This window comes from Dromiciops gliroides, chromosome 2 (assembly GCF_019393635.1).
Source record: "Dromiciops gliroides isolate mDroGli1 chromosome 2, mDroGli1.pri, whole genome shotgun sequence".
In the NCBI taxonomy this organism is placed as follows: Eukaryota; Metazoa; Chordata; class Mammalia; order Microbiotheria; family Microbiotheriidae; genus Dromiciops; species Dromiciops gliroides.
In genome coordinates this window covers 280,280,135-280,300,473 of record NC_057862.1, presented here as the reverse complement: position 1 = coordinate 280,300,473, position 20,339 = coordinate 280,280,135, and positions in this window count along the sequence as shown.

Here is a 20,339-nt window from a genome sequence, read left to right as displayed (position 1 = left end):
GATTATTGATATTGGGCTATTTAAATTCTCTATTTCTTATTTGAATAATCCATATATTTATTATTTTTGTAAATATTCATTTATTTCATCTAAGTCATTTTGCCAGAATGTAACTGGGCAAAATAGTTTCCTTTATTTTCATTTTTTTTTTATATTGGCAGTTTGGTTTTACTTTCCTTTTTTTGGATTAGATTAGCTAATGGCTTATCTATTTTATTAGTAAATCTTTTAATTTTAGTTAACATGTCAATAGTTTTTTTCAATTATGTTATTTGATTTCTGGAATTTCTATTTTTGTGTTTGTTTGCTCTTAAAAAACCCTTGCATTTTTAAGTTTTATTTTAGTTACACGATCAATTATTGGACCTGTTTTTTTTTCTTTCATGAAAGTGTTCTGTTTCTGTTCACAAAAGTGTTTATAGATATTGTTTCCCCTAATAACTGCTCTGACTACATGCCAAAAGTTTTGGTATGATGTTTCATTTTTGCCATTTTATTTTGTGAAATTATCCATTGTTTCTATTATTTATTCTTTAACTCACTAATTCTATAGAAATAAATTATTTAGTCTTCATTTAAGTTAAATCCTTTCTTAAGAGATCCTTTACATATTATAATTTTATTTCATTGTGGTTGATAAAGGATATATTTCACATTTCTACTTTTCTGCATTTGTTTGTGAAATTTTTATGTCAAAGCACTTAATTATTTTTTCAAAAGGTTTTATGCTTTTCAATTTATAATCAGTAATCATAAATGAATCTATCATATCTAACTTTTCTAAAATTTTATTTAGCTCATTTACTTCTTTTTTAATCTTTTTTGTTAGCTTTGTCTGGGTATGAAAGGAGACATGTTGAGATCTCCAACTATTATGCTTTTGCTGTACATTTTCTTCTGCAATTCAATTAATTTTTTCCTTAAGAGTTTAGATGCTGTTTTATTCAATACATATACATTAAATATTGATATTATTTCAATTATGATTACTTCAAGCAAAATGTGGTTTTCCTGTTTGTCTCATTTAACAATATCAATTTTTACTGTTGCCTTGTCTGAGATCCTAATTGATATTCCTGCTTGGTTGATTTTGCTCCAGGCCCTCATTTTGACTGTGTGTAAATCTTTAATGTTTTAAATATGTTTCTTGTAAACAATATGTTATTAGATTTTGCTTTCTAATCCAGTCTGCTACCTTTTCCCTTTTTATTAGTGTGTCCAACTGTTCATGTTCACTGTTATGATTGTTAATTGAGTATTACCCTTCATCATATTCTCTTATAATTGACCCCCTTTCCTTCTCAGCTTTCTGTTTACAAAGAAGGTACTAGAGAAAAAGAATGTATCTGATAAGGGCTAGGAATCCATAACCTAAATGGTCTGTTCTAACTCCTTTGCTCCTCTTTTCTTCACCAGCCCAGACCCAATTTCTGGTTTTTAAACCTTTTTTTCCTTTTAAAAAAATCGTCCTTTATGATCAACCCTTTGAAGCTGAGCTTTTTTGACTCATGATTATTACTTCTCCTAACCTTCTCTCTGATTTATATCACACCTTCCCATATCCCTTTTAAACTCAATATATTTCTACACTAAATTATTGTCTATATGGATTGTGTAATGTGTGATAGCACACACTTAGGTATATATTCAGTCCTTCATCCAGTTAATATGAGTGAAGGGAGGGGCAGCTAGGTGGCGCAGTGGATAGAGCACTGGCCCTGGAGTCAGGAGTACCTGAGTTCAAATCCGGCCTCAGACACTTAACACTTACTAGCTGTGTGACCCTGGGCAAGTCACTTAACCCCAATTGCCTTACTTAAAAAAAAAATAGTGAAGGCATTCAGTGCTCACTCCTCCCACCTCTTCTACCATATTTGTGCAGTCTTTTTCTTGTGTGCCCTATGTATCAAAATACTGTTTCTCCTCTTTCTTCCCCATTTAGTATCTAGTGTATTATTTCTTCTCCCTTTCCCCCCTCTTTTAAAACCAATAAAACAGAACAAAACTATACTAGTGTTTTTTTAAACTCGCTCTGTGACCCTTCAAGCCATTAAGATTCAGAACTGTGGTTTTTTTCTACCTCTGATAGAAAGTGAGCATTTTATCATCATTTGTCCCTTCTAATTGCTCAAGTGTATTTACCTTTCTAGTTTGCCTTGACATTTATGTTTGCATTTCAAAATTTCTGCTTAGCTTGTTTCTTTAGAAATGTTTCTATTCTAATAAATGTTTTCCCCCCTGTAGGATTATACTAAGTTTTTCTTTTTCTTTCTTTTTTTTTTTTAGTGAGGCAATTGGGGTTAAGTGACTTGCCCAGGGTCACACAGCTAGTAAGTGTCAAGGGTCTGAGGTTGGATTTGAACTCAGGTCCTCCTGAATCCAGGGCCAGTGCTTTATCCACTGTGCCACCTAGCTGCTCCCATATACTCAGTTTTTCAAGGTAAGTTACTTTTAGTTTTAAGCCTTTATGTTTTATCTTTTGGAATATCCAAAGATTTTCTTTCCAAGATTTTCCTTTCTTTTTAATACTTGCTTCCAAGTCTTGTGTAACCTTGACTGTGGTTCATTGTACTTAAACCCTTTCTTCCTGGCTACTTACAGCAATTTTTCTTTGACTTGGAAGGTCTCAATACTGGCTATGACATGTCTGGGTATTTTTGGTTTGGGGTTTCTTTTAGGAGGTGACTGGTCCATTTTTTCTATTTTCTTTCTTTCTTTTTTATTTTTGGAGGCAATCAGGGTTAAGTGACTTGCCCAGGGTCACATAGCTAGTAAGTTTGAAGTTGCATTTGCATTCAGGTCCTCCTGACTCCAGTGCTGGTACTCTATCCACTGTATTACCTAGCTGTATTACCATCTTTTCTGTTTTCACTTTGCTCTCTCATTCTAATAGGAGCAGGAAGCTTTCTTTAGTGATTTGTTGTACTATGGTTCCAAGGTTGTTTTTTTGTTTTTTTGCTTTGTCATGATTTTTCAGGGAGTGCAATGATTCTTGAATTATCTCTTCTGTTTTCCAGTCCAGTTATTTTTTATGACAGATACATTATATATATTTTCTTTTTTAATATTTTCACTTTGCTATAATATAAAATAATTTTACTATAATAATTTGTTGTCTAATATAATAACTGAATTCCTTCTACTCCATTATATTTTTTCAGGGTATGTACTACTTGAGTAAGGCTTTTCATCTCCTGTTTTATATTATTTATTATTTTTTTCCTCTTGAACTCTCATTTTATTTTTCATTTCATTTTTGTCTCTTGCTTTATGTCTCCTCTATTCACTCTTGTAAGTCCTTTTGGCCATGCCAGTTTTTTTCCCCCTCTCATCATTGCTATGGAAGTATATTTTGGGTTTGTCTCTCCAGCATCAGGTGATTCAGTAGATAAGAGTGCTGGGCCTGGAGTAAGGAAGACCTGAGTTCAGATCTGGACTCAGAAACTTAACTAGCTATGTGACCATGGGCAAGTCACTTAACCTCTGTTTGCCTAATCCACTGGAGAACAAAATGGTAAACCATTCCAGTATCTTTGCCAAGAAAGCCACAAAATGGGATCACAAAGAGTCAGATATGATTGAACAACAACAATCCATAGTATTTCTTTTTAAAATTTCTTTTATTTTGATATCATCTCTATTTCTTACTGTATGCTACTCCCAACACCCTCCCAAGACCCATCTCTTATAACAAATAAGAAAAGATGAAAAAAGCACAACAAAATTAATGAACATGTCCAAAAATTTCTGACATTATCTATATCTGTATATACCCATTATCCCCTACCTCTTCAAATAAATGAAAAGAGAGTGGGGGCAGCTAGGTGGCACAGTGGATAAAGCACCAGCCCTGGATTCAGGAGGACCTGATTTCAAATCTGCCCTTAGACACTTGACACTAACTGTGTGACCTTGGGCAAGTCACTTAATAACCCTCATTGCCTTGCAAAAAAAAAAAAAAGAAAAAGAAATGAAAAGAGATTTTTAAAAAATATCTTTTCCTTGGGGCCAGGTTTCATTATTGTATTTCATTTCAGTTTTGTTGTTAGCATTATTTTGTAGTCATTGTATTTATTATTTTCCTGTTTCCATTCACTTTACCTTTTATCAGTTCATATAAGGCTTTCTATGTTTCTGTGCTTAAATATTTATCATATTTACCATTGCTTTTATCACAAGATTCCATTAAATATATGTACTACACTTTGTGTATCATTACTAAACTGATGGGCCTCTGTTTTGTTTCCAGTTCTTGGTATTAGTAGCACAAAAAGTGTTTGTTGTAAATATTTTGTAGTGTATAAGGCCTTTCTTTGTCATTGATTTCCATGGGGTGTATGACTAACTGTGGGATCTCTTGGTCAAAGGGTATGCCCATTTTAAACATTTCCTTTGCATGATTTTAAATTGCTTTTGGACCAATTCACATCTCCTCCAGCAATGCGTTAATATGATCATCTTTTCCTAATCTGATATAGACTATTTTATTTATAATCAATGATTTAAGGCATTTTTAATGTGGTTGTGACAAAGCTTTTTCTTATTCTGTTATTTTTTATTCAGACAAAAAATCCCTTTCAATTTCTTATAAATGAAATGCCCATTTTATCTAGATTTTTAGTTAAGAAATCATACCTAGCAATAATTTCAAAAATCATGTGATCTGCTTCACTTCCAATTTTATTAAATTAGATAGTCTTTAATATTTAGATTATCTATGAGTGTGTGTATAATTTATTGTGGTATATGGTATAATGAGAGGCAGCATTGTGACATAACTAGCCTCAGAAGGTTGACACAAAATAGCTGTATGACCCTGGACAAGTTACTTAATTCTCAATGCTCAATATACTTTTTGGGGTGGGGGTGGGGCTGGGCAATGAGGGTTAAGTGACTTGCCCAGAGTCACACAGCTAGTAAGTGTCAAGTGTCTGAGGCTAGATTTGAATGGAGGTCCTCCTGAATTCAGGGTCGGTGCTCTAGCCACTGTGCCACCTAGCTACCCCCTAGGGCATTACTTAGGTAATGCTTTAAGACTATAAGTTGCATAGAAGTTGTTGACCTACATTAGGAGGAGGTGTTTCCTTGTAGAGTAAGTTCCCTATATCCATAAACTCAAAAAGTCTAGTCTCTGTCCATATGGGAAGTAATATGCTTATCTAACCCTAATTTCTACCTTTCTAAGAGATTGCTTTTCTTCAATTCTTAGCAAATATAGAGTTCTTCCCTGGGTGAGTTTAGGTGTTTATCAAACACAGGGGCCAATTATTTCTGATTCTTCCTTTTGTAGGTATTAATTTAAAAAGTTTCGTGAAAATTCTCCTACAAATCCATCTCTACTGGGTTGTTTTTTTTTCTTTGTAAATTCCTTTATAGCTAGTTCAGTTTCTTTTCCTGAAATGGGAATATTTACATTTTCTATTTGGTGTTCTGTTCATTTGTGTATTTTATATTTTTCTGTAGAGTCAACAGTTATTAAGTGCCTACTATGTGCCAGGGGCTGGCTAAGTGCTGATGATACAAAGAAAGACAAATAAAAATTACTGCTCTCAAGGAACACACAGTCTTATGTGGGAGAGAACATGCAAACAAATATACGCAAATATATATATATATATATATACATGTATATATATCTACATATATATATATATATATTCAGGATAAATTGGAGATAATCTCAGAGGGAAGACACAAGTGTGAAGAGGTTCGGGAAAGTCTTGCAAAAGGTATGAAGATCTTTGTTGTTGTTGTTTGTCCTTCATTCTCAAAGAGGAACATGACATCAGGGTGATGTCTTGATTTGCAGTGCATTGGATTTTTTAAGTGAGAGAAGGCTGTGCAATGTCACCAGCCTCGCTTTTTCCTTCAGAGCCATCTGGGTCCAGTGACAAGATATATATCAGAATGCCTGGAGATGGCCCCAGATATTTAAGGCAATAGGGGTTGTGACTTGCCCAGGGTTACACAGCTAGTAAGTGTCTGAAGTCAAATTTGAACTCAGGTCCTCCCAACTTCAGGGCCAGTGTTCAATCCACTGTGCCACCTAGCTACCCCATGAAGACCTTTACCTTAGATACGAAGGAAGCCTAGAAAGCTAGGAGATAGAGTTGAGAAGAGAGAGCATTCAAGGTACTGAGGACAGCTGGTGAAAGGGGAATTAATTTGTGAAGGGTTTAAAAACTAAGCAGAAGTTGGGATTTTTTTTTTTTTGGTGAGGCAATTGGGGTTAAGTTACTTGCCCAAGGTCACCCAGCTAGTTAGTGTTAAGTGTCTGAGGTTGGATTTGAACTCTGGTCCTCCTGAATCTGGGGCCAGTGCTCTATCCACTGTGCCACCTAGCTGCTCCTAAGCAGAAGTTTTTCTATTTGATACTGGAGGTAATAGAGAGGTACTGGAGTTCATTGAATAGGGGGTGACATGATCAGACCTGAACTTTGTAAAGCTCTGATCAATTTGACAGCTGACTAGAGGATGGACTAGAATGGGAAGAGACTTAAGGCACAGAGACCAACCAGAAGGCTATTGCAATAGTCTAGATATGTGGTGATAAGGACCTGTGCCAGTGTAGTGACTATCAGAGGAGAGAAGGTGGCACATGTGAGAGATATTGTGATGGTAAATCAAAAGTAGTTGGTAACTGATTGGGGGAGACTGTGGGAAGTTGAGATGATATGAGGGTTCTGAGTATGGGTAGCGGGGAGTATGACAGGGGTCTTCATAATAATAAGGAAATTAGGAAGAGGAAATTATTTGTTTTATGGGTGAGATAGGAGGGGGAAGAGAATTAGTTCTATTTTGGACATGTTGAGTTCAGGATATCTTTGGGCCATCCAGTTTGAAATATCTAAAAGGAAATTTAAAAAAAAGAAATATCTAATAGGAGGTTACAGATGGGAGACTGGAGGTCAGGAGAGAGGTTAGTTCTGGATACATAGATCCATGAATCATCTGCATAGAAATGATAATTGAATTCATGTGAATTGATGAAATCACCAAGTGAGATAATATAGGAGAAGAAAAGGCCTAAGCATGGGAGGGATGCTCATAGATAGTGGGTATGACCTAGATGGAGGTCCAACAAAGGACATTGAGAAGGAACAATCAGAAGCAAGGAGGAGAACCAGGAGAGAGTAGTGTCATGAAAACCTAGAAAGAAGAAAAGTATCAAGGGGAGAAGAGGGTCATACAAGACTGCAGAAAGGTGAAAAAAAGATGAGGATTGGAAAAATATTATCTATTGGTAACTTTGAAGAGAGAGGTTTCAGTTGAATGATGAGGTCAGAAACCAGACTGCAGAGTTAAGAGAGTGAGAGAAAAGGAAATAGAAGAACCCAGTTATAGATGAATAGGGAGATAAGTGATTTTTTTATAAGGATAGGAAGACATGCGCATATTTCTAGGCATCAGGGAAGCAGCTAGTAGACAGGCAGAGATTGAAAATTAGTGAAAGAGGGAGGAGCTAGGTGGTGCAGTAGATAAAGCACCAGCCCTGGATTCACTAGGACCTTAGTTCAAATCTGGCCTCAGACACTTACTAACTGTGTGACCCTGGGCAAGTCACTTAACCCTCATTGCCCTGCAAAAAAAAAAAAGTAAAGAAAAGGAAAATTGGTGAAAGAGTAAAAACGTTACAGGGAGCAATCTGTTGAAGAAAATGGGAAGATATGGGATGGCTTGTGCATATATTGGGGTTTTCCTTGTTTGTTAACTGTTTTTCTGATAGGTTCTTTGATCTATTAATTGTTTAGTATTTCATTAAGTCTTCATTTAGGTGTGTTTTTTGCTTGTGTTCCCTGAATCGATTACTTTTTTGTGTTATGGTCTTTAAAGGATATCGTCAATATTTGTGCTTTTTAACTTGTATTTGCAAATTGTGTTCTAATACATGGCCAATTTTTAAAATACCATGTGGTGTAAAGAAATATGTAAATTATTTAGTGGTCTCATTCAGGAAACATATTTTAGGTCTAAATTCTCCAAAACTTTACTAAATCCTACATTTTTCCTTTAAAACATATTTTGGTTAGATTTTATAAGCTCTGAGAAAGGAACATTAATGTTGCATACTCTATTGTGTCTTTTTGCAATTCACTAACAAATAAGTATAGTCGAGCAATGCTCTTTAATGCAATGAATTGGCTTTATCTGAAATGTATGTGTCTTTCTTCACCTTTAGTCTATAACCTTTCTGACAAGAGTTGGGAAGCATGCTTCATCATCAGTCTTCTCAAGTCAAGGTAAGTCACATTTAGTGCTTCTTTTTTTCTTTTCCTTTTAAAATGTTTAAATAAGTTTTTATTGATTTCTTCTGGTTTTTACATCATAATAATTATCCCCAATTTCTATTCCTAGAGAACCACCCCATATAATAAATAGCATTTTTAAAGACAAAAAAAAGAAAAAGAAGAGAAAATAAATCAGCGTAACTGACCAATACCTTGAAAAAAAGTTCAAAAACATGTACAATGTACAATACCCGTGAACCTTCCATCTCCATGAAGGGGTGGATTGGGGGTGTCTTCTCATAGCTCTTCATTCAAGTTATATTTTATCTTTATTGTTTTGGTACATTTACTTTTGTGGGTTTTTTTTTTTTTTTTTTTTTTTTTTGGTGAGGCAATTGGGGTTAAGTGACTTGCCCAGGGTTACACAGCCAGTAAGTGTTAAGTGTCTCATGCCAGATTTGAACTCAGGTCCTCCTGACTCCAGGGCTGGTGCTCTATTCACTGCGCCACCTAGCTGCCCCTGTACATTTACTTTTGATATTTCGGTATATAGTTGTTCTTTCCATTTACATTGTTATGGTTACTATGTATGCTCTTTTCTTGGCTCTACTTACTTTACTCTTCATCAGTTCATATAGGTCTTTCCATGCTTCTCTATATTCATTATATGCATCATTTCTCACAGCACAGTCATATTCCATTACTTTCATGTGTCACAATTTGCTTAGTCATTCCTCAATTGATGGACATCTATTTTGTTTCTAATTCTTTGATACATCTAGTGTTTCCCCCATGATACCAGGCACTCTAAATTGTACTTTCTTTGATTTTTAAACTATCAGATTGGGGGCAGCTAGGTGGCACAGTGGATAAAGGACTGGCCCTGGATTCAGGAGGACCTGAGTTCAAATATGACCTCAGACACTTGACACTTACCAGCTGTGTGACCCTGGGCAAATCACTTAACCCTCACTGCCCTGCAAAAACCTCCCCCAAACCCCCCAAACTATCAGATCTTTAAAACTTTCAGGCTTTGATTTCACAGACAGTATCCCATGGCAGAATGTGGGGGGAGGTAGACCCTTTTATATCATCCTAATGTGTTTTATATGGGCACTGTGCTGAATGCCAGGGATACAAAGAAGTATGAGGGGTTGTCTGTGACCTTGAAGATCTCTTAATTGCCCAAACTAATGGTCTTTTTCTCAGTCTTCATCTTCCTTGATCTCTTTGTAGCCTATAACATTGTTGATCACCCTCTTCCTCATGATATTCTCTCTTCTATAGATTCTTCTGACATTTCTTTCTCCTGGTTCTTCTACCTAACCATCCAATCCTTCATAGTTTCCTCTGCTGGTTCTTCATCCAGGACATTCAGGACATCCAGGACACCCACTAACTGTGGGTGTTCCCAAGGCTCTGTCATATTAGACTCATGACTCTCACTTACCCCACATATCCAGTATCTTGCTAAGTCTTAGCATTTTTATTTTCACATCTTTTATGTAGATTCCCCTTCTTTACACTAGCATAGCCATCACCCCAATGTAAGGCGTCAACCCCTCATGCCTGTACTATCGCAATAGCCTTCTGGTTGGTCTCCATGCACATCTCCCCCCCACCCCCCCTTCCATCCTCCACTCAGCTGCCAGGGAGATTTTCCTAAAGCTCAAATCTGAGCATATCACTCCCTCTCCTCCAACTCAATAATCTCTAGTGGCTCTTTGTTATCCATGTGATCAAACACAACATTCTCTATTTGACTTTTTTTTTTTTTTTTTAGTGAGGCAATTGGGGTTAAGTGACTTGCCCAGGGTCACACAGCTAATAAGTGTTAAGTGTCTGAGGCTGGATTTGAACTCAGATACTCCTGACTCCAGGGCCGGTGCTCTATCCACTGCGCCACCTAGCTGCCCCTCTATTTGACTTTTAAATCCCCTTACAATCTGAACTTTTTCAGCCTTCTTATACTTTATGAGAAGTGTTCTGGTAAATGTTTAACATCCTGCTCTTTGGAGGTGGGGGAATGGACACGGGAGACATTTTAAATTTATTCTGCATTGTTAATACTTTCTCCATAGGTTTCTTAAATCTAGACAACCAACACAACAATAAATCATGCCCTAATCTGTAGTTTGCTGATATCTAATATGTAAGTGCTCACGCAAAATAAATAAATAAATAAATAACAATCAGCTCTGGAGAGCCAGAAGGAGTTGACTTCAGCATACCCTCCTCTTCCATATATCCTATGATCTAGTGGCATTGGCCATCTTATCTCGTAGCATTCCATCTCACAGTTGTGCTTTTTGATGACTGTCTTCCATGTTGGAATGCTTTCCCACCTTAGCTCTGCCTCCTGTCTTCCTTCAAAATTCAATTAAAATCCCATCTTCTATAGACCTTTCCCGATACTCAGCACTGCTAACTCCTTTCCTCTGAAATTATCTTTCATTTCCTGATATCTATTTTGTAGGGTTGTTTGCATGTTGTCTGCTCCACTAGAATGTGAACTCCTTGAGGGCAAGACTGTGTTTTTTGCCTTTCTTTGTATTTCCAGAACTTACTTTCTAGTTGGGGGAGATGAGACTCACATCAACAAAAATCTAAATCATAGTACTCTACAAGATAGAACCAGACATAGTACATAAAATAAATTCTATAGGAATTCAAAGGAAAAATTAATTCCTGAGGGCTGGGCTTCATGGAAGAGGGAGTTCTTCAGCTGAGTCTTCAACTAGGCTGTGTTTCCTACTTCTCCCTAGTAGAATGTGAGCTTCCTGAGAGTAGGGATTGTTTTATGTGTTGTCTTTGTCCCCCAGTGACTACTACAATAGGTAGAAAGTCCTTAAAAATGTTTTCAGAATTGAATTGATGAAAGGATAGAGCTTAGCAAGAAAGAAAAATGGGAAGGGCATGTTGGTCTTTAGAAATATCATTGGCTAAGATGAGAATAATCATGGTGTATTTGGGGGTAGTGAAGAGACTGGTTTGTCTAAAGTAAAAGTTCTTCTAGGAGAGTCATGGGAAATAAGGTCAGAATCTTATGCCCCCACTTAAACTATCAGATCCCTGAGGGAGAAGGGTTATGTCTTATATCAGTCTCTTTAAAGCACTCTGCCAACTTTACAATGCTATATAAATGTAAGTGGTTTTTTACTGTTACGGTAATTATTATTATCATTACTGTGCTCAGTACTTTTTTTAATGATTAAGAATTAGACTGTCATTGGATTATGGAAATCCTTGGATGTCAGCTTAATCCTGTAGGTAACAGACAATAACTGACAGGGTCATACTTTGTGGGGCTTAATCATGTACCACCCCCGCTTCAGCAATGTAATCACTGTGCCCCTTTTCACTCTCCTCCGCCCCAACCCCAACCCAGTTTTGTTGCTTTCTATTTGCTTTTTGCCATTTTTATCTCATTCAAGATCTGTACTCCAGGCTCAAACAGAGAACTGAGAATTTCTGAGTCTAAATGCTTCTATGACCAAGCACTTTTGGAAATACAAACCACTTCCTTCTCCCCCTGTTTCACCAAGAGATAGAGAATTAAGTTTCTCTTCTTGCTCCCCCACCTTACAAAGAATTTCTAGTGAAGTTGGTACTATTTGCCTCAGGATGATCTCAGCCCTTAAACTATCATGGTTTTAGCTGGATTAAAGGCCTTTATTGTTGCTGAGGAAGAAGGCGGTACCTCTGTGATTGCAGTTTAAATCTACCTAACAATAGCCACATGTTGAATGAGATTTGAGAGTTATTAAATATGAACACCACTCTTCCCTTTTCTGCCATAAAATGCCTTTGTTTTGAAAGCTGGGGGAGTGGAACAAAAAGAATGCAAGAAAGAAAGAAAGAAAGAAAGAGAAAGAAAGAAAGAAAGTGGAGATTCAGAGCCACTTAAAAGGCACTGGTTTCTTGGAGTAAGCTCTATCCTGTTTACTTCTCTCTCTGCCCCATTTAGTGGAATATCCTCCTTGACCTATTAAGGTTAGTTTGTTTGGGGGTTGTTTGGAAGCAATCATTTTTGGCCTTTGCCTTGTAGATGTTGTGAGGAAAGCAGGGAGGGCCCCATTGTAGACATGATGGAAAGAAGACTGGGATGGGAGTCAAGAAAGCCAAGTGCCCTTCCACATTTTGCCACAAACTTGCTGTGTCTGTGAGCATTTCATGCCTCCTCCATGATCCTTAGTTTCTCTTGTCTTTAAAATGTGGAGGTTGGACTCAGTGACCTCTAATGTCCCTTTCAGATTTGTACAGCTAGCATTCAGTTATGGGGACACATTATGATACAGAAGAAAAAGCATTGGAAACTTGGGTCCTCTTTCTGAAGCTACCATTGTGGGGCCTTTGGTAATTCTCTTCTCTTTTCTTGGATCAATTTCCTCCTCAGGAACATGGAGAAATCAAACTGTCCCTAAGGTTTCTTGTTGCTTTGATATCATGTGATCCAGTAGTTCTGTGTTTATTTATTGCAATTCTTTTACTTCTTGAAATTGTCAATTGTGGGGGAGGCAATTTTGAAGAGCTGGCCTTGGAGTCAGGAGGACTTGGGCTTAAATCTTGCCTCTGATACACACTGGCTGTGTGACCCTAGGAAAATCACTTAACTGCTTAATGCTATAAGAATCATAATAATAACAATGATGATAGCTAACAGTTGTATATCACTTGACAAATACTATTTCATTTTATCCTCATATCAGCTCTTTCTTTTTAAAATTTTTTTTCACATCAGCTCTTGTAGGTAGGTGCGATTTTTATCCATTTTACAGATAAGGAAACTGAGGCAGAGAGAAGTTAAGCAATTTGTCCAGGGTCATACAACAAATATATGTGTGAGGCTAAATTTGAATAAAGGTCTTCCTTACTCTAGGAGATCCAGGATTCTATCTTTTGTGCCTTCTAGCTGCTTTAGGCAACTGTGTAAGACTATAGGTTTCAGAGAAGATGTTGCCTTGCAGTGGTACAGAGATGTTTCTTCACATAAACCTGGGTGTTCCCAATAACAATGAAGTTACAGGTCTAGTCCTATCCCTATCCTTCAATACTCCCCACACACACACACAAATGTGAGAGGAGGCATTGGAGCTGCTCTTGCATTAGGAAAAGATTCTTGGACATCACTGTCTGGCCAGTCAGGAAGGATGATTCATATTCAGGCAGGGTTCTGTTAGATAACATCTGTGGTAGGGCTTTATACACTTCCATCATTTCTCCCTCTAATATTGGGCCCGAGAGCCTTGAGTCATGGACTTCCTATCATTGCAGGGGACCTTGGGCAGGTGTGTATTTTTCTTCTAGCAAAGAGCACAGTGAGAAGTGAATGACACAGTGTGGTGACTGCAAATGTAACCATCATGGGTTATAATGCTTTGGATTTTCACACTTGTGAACTCATTGGACCACAGTGTCAGACCTTGAAGGGACTCAGTCCATCTCATACCTGATCAGGAGGGCCCTCTACAACACCCCCAAGAAATGGTCTCTCAGATCCATCAGGGATATAGAACTCAATGCCATTCTACTTCTGGAGGACTCTAATGTCATGTTTTCCTTCCATCAAGTAAAAAATCTGCCTCCCTATGAAACTTCTACACAGTCCTTCTAGTTACTCTGCTCTCTGGAGTCAAGTTCAATTAGTCTAATTTCTCTTCCTCAAGCTTCTTTCACCTACTTGAAGATGGCAGTGGTGTCTCTTTCATTTCACTGTGTAGTTTTTAAATATTCAAGCTTTAACAATGTGGATAATAAATGGGTGAGACATAGTTTGTGACCTTTCTTGGAGAGCATGAGCAGAGTGGATTTTCCTTCTTATGGTCAATAAATGTGGCCTTTGGTTCAAGAATTGGAAACATACCTCCTTGTTGGTGGCCCTATTTGGTCAAAGGACCTTTAAAAAGTATAGACAGTGTGGAATGATGTTGTTAAAACTTTGACAAATTTGCCTTTAAAGACCATTGATAAATCTTCTTTTTCCTGCCTGCTAACAAAATCATTCATGTTCAGAAGCACACAAAGGCTTTATGAAGACAAAACAATACCAGCACACAGTTCTTAGAATGATTACAGAATCTTCTGAAAAAAAAAAGGGCCTTGACAGGCCATTGAAACCAATCCTCTGTCTTCCGGCAGAAATTGCATTCCAAGCTTTCCAGAAAGACAGCTCTCTGTCTTACTTTTAGAAACTTTTAGATGAAGAGTCCTCAGGCTCACATAGTAATGCATTCCAATGTCTCACACCCTCAGAGCAAGGAAGTTCTTCAAAATGTCTGAACTTAATGCCTCTTGCCATTGTTGAAGGACATTTCCTTTTATAGTGTCCTCAGGGAAACAAGGTCTAGTGTTTTCTAATGTAAGAAGCATGTCAGCTGTGTATTAAATAAACCGCTCGTCGTGATGCCCATACTAAGTCAATTTAAGGGAAATTGAAGGGAAAAATAGGGGGAGTGGAGGAATGGTAAGGAGAGTTTAGTTATGTCCAAGCTGAGACCCATCCCTAACAAACAGAATATAATTTGTACATCCAAGATAATTGTCCTGTTTTAAGTGAAGCTCTAACACCAATGCCTTTCAAATCCAGGGTTGGGATGAAATGAGAGAAGTCACCGAACATTCAACAAAAAAGGGTTACTTTGCCTAACACAGACTATGAAACAAGGATATGGTGGCACTTGTTTCCTTCTCTAGATGTGATCCTCCCCCACCTCATTTCCATCTGGAAGTCTGGTTAGTAAGTCATCAGAGAATGGTTACTCACATGGTCTCAGGCACCCAACAAGTCTGAGAAGCCCTGACTACATGCATCTGGGTATTCTTTATGCTTCTCTTCCAGGAAGCTTCATCAGGGAAGATGGAGTCAATTTGGTTACTTGGGGAAAGAAACTGTGTCAGGGAAGTTGGTGCTGTCTGGGAAGCTGAAGTTGGAGGAATTTGTGTCAGGAAAATATTTATTCTATCACAGTCCCCTTGAAAGTAGTTCCCTTATGAGGTTGTATACTTATTTCAGCTCTGTTGCCATTGATTTCCCATGTGATGTCTAGTTTCCTCCTTTGGAGCATCATGAATGGAGCTCTAGAAACAGTAGGGGTTTAACCCATATTTGTTGAATGGAATGCAATTGAATTGCCTTCAGAACTTGTAGCCTGTTCTTTGAAGTCTCCTCAATGGTGGCCAGTCTTCTCTTTGGGGGACTAGATATGAGCTTTGGTAGCCCCCTCACCAAGTTATATAATGGCCAGGTAATTTATATATGTATACACACACACACATACACATATGTATAAGTATGTATATATAATTATAGATATATATTTATTTATACATACATACATAAACACATTTATACATTCACATATAATGAAAAATATTTTACGTAGATATGTATCTATATATAAAATTTAACTATGTATTACAACTGCCATGTAATATGATCCCATGCTACATATACACACATATATACATGTATATTTATAATATGATGTGATATATGATATGGCATACTATAATATGTGTTAGCAGACAAAACACTGAGTCATGTGAGACTTAAGTAGGGCATTTGGAGTGGTGAGGGCCACACAGAAAGTTTTTGTCAACAACAAAAGACCCTAGGCTTCTACCCTGCCCCTTTTTGGCATCCAAACTTCATCCAGGGCCCTAGTGATCAGCACAGAAACTAGCTCTGGGTGGACTTAAAAACAGTAACATCTTAAATAGGGTCTAGACTGCTCCCAGCCAGTGTCCCATTAATAATGCCAAAGACTAATGGGGGTACAACATAGTGGGGGAAAGTTCACTTTTTTGAACACACACAACCCTATGCCTTTGCTCATGAGGTTCCCTATTTCTGTGTAACTCAAGTCCCAAACTCCATGGTATTCTCTCCTTATTGATAGAGATCAATGTCCTGAAACTGTACGAGGGGTCAAGCAGAGTTGGTGAGAGTGGGAGAGAGGAGAGCTTGTCTCTTCAGAGCTCTCTGGTCTCTTTGAATGATTCTGACTTCCAGCTCTAAGAGAGAGGATGGTCAATGCCAATCCCGCTTCAAATTGCTGAATAGGAGTGTGGAAAGAAGCCAGCCAACATCAGAGGAACCACCAGGCTCCATCGTGTTCCTATCCCCATTTGATACACCTGACACTTCCAAGAAGTTCCCCTAGGTGAGATTTGGGTCTCTCTTGCTCTCAATTGCCTTACTCCTAATGGGAGAGCTCCTTCACTCTGTAATGCCTGGCCTATATTCTCCTCTGTATACCTTCTCTAAATTCTGTTTTGCCATTGACTTGGATAAATGGGTCTCTTTCCTATTTGCTATATGTATGTTTATTGTGGAACTGATATTCGGTGGGAAAGAAGTCAAGCCACGGATATAAAGCTTGTATACTCCTTCTCCCCTATTAAGATATAGCAATCAGAGGTTTAGCTTGAACTTGAAAAATGAAATTCCCCCTAGACTAATAATATTTAGGGGAGCAGACAGATATAATTTCACCCTGTACCACCTTTTTCTGAGATGAGCAGAGTGGCCAACTTTTGGCCTCAACTTCCTGCTTTCTCTCCTGGAAGGAATCAAAGCCTCCTTTGGAGAGGAGAAGATACTTTTAGGTACACCATGGAAGCCTTATGCCACATGTAAGGGACACCCCCTACTACACCTGGAATGTTCTTCCCTTCCACCACCTGCATCGGTGCTTCAAGGATTAGCTCAAATGTTATTCCCTCCATGAAGCCCTTTCTACTTTTCCCCACTAAATGTGATCCCAGCTTTCTCTGAATTCCCAGAGTACTACTTATGTATTTACACTGTTGTTTTGTATTAAGTGATTCATGTAGTTGTCTTATCTTTTCCAATGACACTCAGATTCAGGAGTGGGAACAGTCATATTCTTTTTTTTTTTTAGTGAGGCAATTGGGGTTAAGTGACTTGCCCAGGGTCACACAGCTAGTAAGTGTTAAGTGTCTGAAGCCAGATTTGAAGTCAGGTACTCCTGACTCCAGGGCCGGTGCTCTATCCATTGCGCCGTCTAGCTGCCCCAAACAGTCATATTCTTAATCCCTCTTCATACTTAGCTCAGATCTTCACAGTGTTTGTTTAGTGGTTTTCACTCATGTTCCACTCTTTATGACCCCATTTGGGGTTTTCTTGGCAAAGATATTGGAATGGATTGCCATTTCCTTCTCTAACTCATTTTTACAGATGAGGAAACTGAGGTTAAGGACCTTCCATAGGGTCACACAGTTAGTAAGTGTCTGAAGCTGAATTTGAACTCAGTTTTTCCTGACTCCAGGCCCCATACTCAATCCACTACACCACCTAACTGCCCCATAGTAGGTCTTCCATAAATGTATGCAGTTACCTTGTGCTTCCAGAGTCAGTTGCCCTGCGGCTGGGCAGTGGTTGCAACACCTGGTGGAGAGCCACCAAATCTTTGGGATGAATTGAATGAATACCCCTCTCTCTCCAAGCTCAATTTTGTGAATAGCATAAGGCCTGGGGAAAAAAACAGATGTAAGTTTTATTTTCCCATGTGTCCTGAAGCAGCAGAATGGGAATTGGCGAGAGCAGAGGTAGAACTACTTAATGATAATAAGGATTCATTCCATTTATATCCTGAAGGGCTAAATACTTTGCAACCAAGATCCCTTTCATTTCCATTGTGGCCAAGCAAAGTGAGGAGTCAGGGAGTTTTATCCTTTTAATTTACAGTGGAAAAAGGTATGGAGGAGAGCAACAAAAGGGATCTTTGGCTTGGGGAAATTGGAATGAGATGACATAGGAATTCTTCATAGGGAGATTTCTAGAAGTAGGAATAGCTCTATCTTCTGCATCCTTCCCCTACCCATGACCTAACTGAGTCACCAAGGTGGTGTAGTGGATGAAGCTTTGGCCTAGGAGTGAGGAAAACATGAGTTCAAATCCTGATCCAGCTGTAAAAAAAATTGTAAGTCATTTTAGCTTCTTCATTTTCTTTGTAAAATGGCACCGAATTCATGGGGTTCTTGTGAGGATCCAAGAGATCTGAATGAGAGGTATAATGCCCCTCAAAAATCAGAAAACTTTATATTATATACGTTTGCTATTTTTGAATGGATCGACCTGACCTGAGTTCAAATCTGGCCTCAGACACTTACCACCTGTGTGACCCTGGGCAAGTCACCCTATTTGCCATGGTTTCCTCATCTATAAAATGAGCTGGAGAAGGAAACGGAAAACCAGTAATTTATCTTTGTCAAGAAAACCCCAAATGGAGTCATGAAGGGCCAGATACAATTGAAATGATCAAACAACAACAACATTATTGAACGGATCAGGTTTGGAGAGAGGGGAATGGACTAGATGACTCCTGGGCAGTTTATATTCTTCTAGGATATAGTGCTTCTAAAGTATCTTGGTAGTGGTGGCAGAGGAGGGAGTGAGGGGTGCGATAGAGGTATTTTTTTTTTAATCCTTGCCCTTTTCTACCCACATTCCCCCAATAGGTCCTGATATTGCGATTATCCTTGTAGCCTCAGCACAAGGCCTTGTATATAGTAGGCTTTTAATAAATGATTAATTAACCATTTGACTGGTAGTGACAGCAAGAGTTCAGAGGGGCTTGAGTCCAAGTCTGAAGTCCTCATCTTCAGCTAGAGTTCACCCTATCCCTTTGCCCTGTCTCAACAACTTCCAAGGGTGCCTTCTTCTGTGTTGGAATGTCTCTGACAGACACACTTCTCAACAACCCGCTTTGCCCCCCACCTGCTGACAGTGTGAAAAAATTCATTTTTGGGTAAGATCAGTGATCTAGGCAGAGCTGAAACTCTCAGAAAAGAAAGAACTGTGTTCTCTTCGAGTTGTGCCCCAGGATAGAATTAGTGGGCACCAAGGACTCATCTATCTAATGCCTGTAAGAAAAGAAACAATAAAACAATTCAAGTTTTAGAAGCTAAATCTCTTTCCTCAATGTCTACTGTTTTCCTCTCTCCCTCTCTTTCTGTCTCTGTTTCTCTGGTTTCTCTGTCTCTCTGTCTGTATCTCTCTGTCTATCTGTCTCTCTGTCTCTGTCTCTCTGTCTCTGTCTCTCTCTCTCTGTCTCTCTCTCTTTGCAATGAAAATGACTCTTCGCTTTCTCTGCGGAGCTTTGTGCTTTCCATAGAAAGAGATTTTGGATTTCATTCTTCTACTTTTCATATTTAAATTTTCTTTGCTCTTCAGTCTTGACTTTCCACTGACCCTTGAAGAACTGGTGAATTTCAAGGATGGGGGAAAGAGCTCATTATAGGAAATAAGAAAAAGAGTGCAGAGTTTTAAAACTTTTAATGACTAAAACACAGTGTTCCAAGTGAGCATTGTATTGGGATTGAAATCCCTGTTTTGTTACAAGTATTTTAGGTCTAAATGGGGTTGATGACATCTGTTTAATTTTAGATGTCTGGAATACATTCGGAAAATAATGAAGTCCAAATGTATGACCAAATTAGAGAACAATTTTATCTGTTACAAAGAAGTTTTCAACATAGAGCAAACATTTCAACCAGACTCAGCTTTGAAAGAGCCAGGAAGCACTTGGCCATGATGCCTTTCCTCTCCCCTCCCCCTCCTCCTCACCCCTCCCCCATCATCGGCAGAGAGAACATTCCTTTTCTTCTCATACATGTCAGATGCAGTTATGCAATTTTGCACCTATGTCCATACCTTTTCTATAGTAATAACAACTCATGTTTCTGTAGTGTTTTAAGGTTTATTAAGGACTTTCCTCACAACAAGCCTGGAAAATTGACAAGGCCCCTTTTAAAGCATCTCAGGATTATAAGAAACTTGAACAATCAAACATTTATTAAGTGCACTTAATATGCAAAGACAACTGTGAAACAGTACCTGCCCTCTGAGAGTTTACAGTCTATTGGGGTCAAATGACATATCCAGTGACGTATGTATGTATGTATGTATGTATGTATGTATGTATGTATGTATGTGTGATGTATATGTGTATGTATATGTATATATACACAAAGGTATGTATGTGTGTATACACACACACACACACACACACACACACACACAAAGGCAACAATAGAGACTGAATCTATCAGGGAACTCCTGGATGAAGAAACTAATTTTACCAATGG